The sequence below is a fragment of the Bos javanicus genome, chromosome 6 (assembly GCF_032452875.1).
Source record: "Bos javanicus breed banteng chromosome 6, ARS-OSU_banteng_1.0, whole genome shotgun sequence".
Classification (NCBI taxonomy): domain Eukaryota; kingdom Metazoa; phylum Chordata; class Mammalia; order Artiodactyla; family Bovidae; genus Bos; species Bos javanicus.
In genome coordinates this window covers 11,839,602-11,841,327 of record NC_083873.1, presented here as the reverse complement: position 1 = coordinate 11,841,327, position 1,726 = coordinate 11,839,602, and the positions used below count along the sequence as shown (strand labels likewise).

The 1,726-nt window shown below is 38.9% G+C and overlaps 1 pseudogene; it reads left to right on the top strand.

Annotated features, from left to right (window-relative positions):
• Positions 1-219: 219 nt before the first annotated feature.
• On the top strand, positions 220-842 carry LOC133250058 (large ribosomal subunit protein eL19-like; annotated as a pseudogene).
• The last annotated feature ends 884 nt before the right edge of the window (positions 843-1,726 follow it).

The following is a 1,726-nucleotide window of genomic DNA, read 5'->3' as shown; positions in this document are numbered from 1 at the left end:
GGGTTCAGGATGGGGAACACATGTATACCGGTGGCGGATTCATTTTGATATTTGGCAAAACTAATACAATTATGTAAAGTTTAAAAATAAAATAAAATTTAAAAAAAAAGAAAAAAAAAACATTTTAATAGTAACCACCTTAAACAATTGCATTACATTAGTTTAGGTATGGCAACTCTACTGTTAAAAATCTTTACACTTTAAAATTCTTCATTGCTTTTCGCCGCTGTGGCAGCGGCCACGAGTACGCTCAGGCTTCAGAAGAGGCTTGCCTCCAGTGTCCTTTGCTGTGGCAAAAAGAAGGTCTGGTTGGACCCCAGTGAGACTAGTGAAATCACCAATGCCAACTCCCACCAGATCTGGAAGCTGATCAAAGATGGGCTGATCACCAGAAGCCTGTGGCTGTCCATTCCCGGGCTCGATGCCGAGAAGGTAACCTGGATGAGGAGGATGAGAATTCTGTGCCGGCTGCTCAGAATGCTCAATACCGTGCATCTAAGAAGATTGACCTCCACATGTATCACAGCCTGTACCTGAAGGTGAAGGGTAACGTGTTCAAAACCAAGCAGATTCTCATGGAACATATCCACAAGCTGAAGGCAGACCAGGCTCGCAAGAAGCTTCTGGCAGACCAGGCTGAGGCCCGCAGGTCTAAGACCAAGGAAGCCCGCAAGCGCCGTGAAGAACGGCTCCGGGCCGAGAAGGAGGAAATCATCAAGACTGTCCAAGGAGGAAGAGACCAAGAAATAAAGTTCTCCCCCTCTTCTCTGTACACAGTGGCCTCAACAATTGCATAGATCACTCATTCAATAAAAAACAAGCCTTTATCTGCCTAAAAAAAAAAAAAATCCCCATCATTTAGTTTTTAAGTAGAATTAATCATTTTGCATCAATTCATTCATTCAGTGTCATAGTTTTCTATACTTTCCCTCCGACCCCTCTTTTTCACATTTATTCAATGTTGAATGCATACTATGAGTTGAAAATTATGTTACACAAATTATTAAATTCTTTGAATTTTCACAATGATGTCTAATCTCCACAAGAATGTAAGAAGGGAACAAATTATCAAAGGTAACTTTAAAACAAAAAAGATGAGGACATCATATGCATTTTGAATAAGCTAAGTTTGACTCTGAACATGAACTTTGAATTTATGCAAGGAAAGAAGAAGACAATATTTTTACAGAAAGAAAAATGGGGACTAAGAATCCCTTGCACTTATAAATTCTAGTCACATTGCTCTCGCTACAGTTTTTAAGTTTAGTGCAAGAGTCCGTTAAATGTTGCTGACGAGACCTGATTAAAAATTGACACAGGCCATAGATGTTTAATGTCTGGCACTTATACTAATCTTAATTTTGTTTCTCTGTAAAGAATGTATGAGGAGGAAAGCCTTATTGAGTGAAATCTAGGCCAAGCAAACATATGGTGGCGGGATTTCTTTTAGATGAAGTAATTTAAAACTGAGATTCTCAGAGAAGAATTTTTTTCCCTGAAGACTTTTATAACAGTATCCTTAAAATCTGGTCATGACAAACTGGAGAAAATGATCCTTTAAAACCTGAAAATATGCTCAATTCATTTCTCTGAAATCAGTCCTGGGAAAATGTCCATATCATTTTGGAATAGCAAACAGATTTGTCCGGTGGAATTTTGCCAGAGAAGAAGTAATGTAGACGTGTTAGGCTTTACTGTGGAGACATGAAGCATCCCTCTCTGCTAA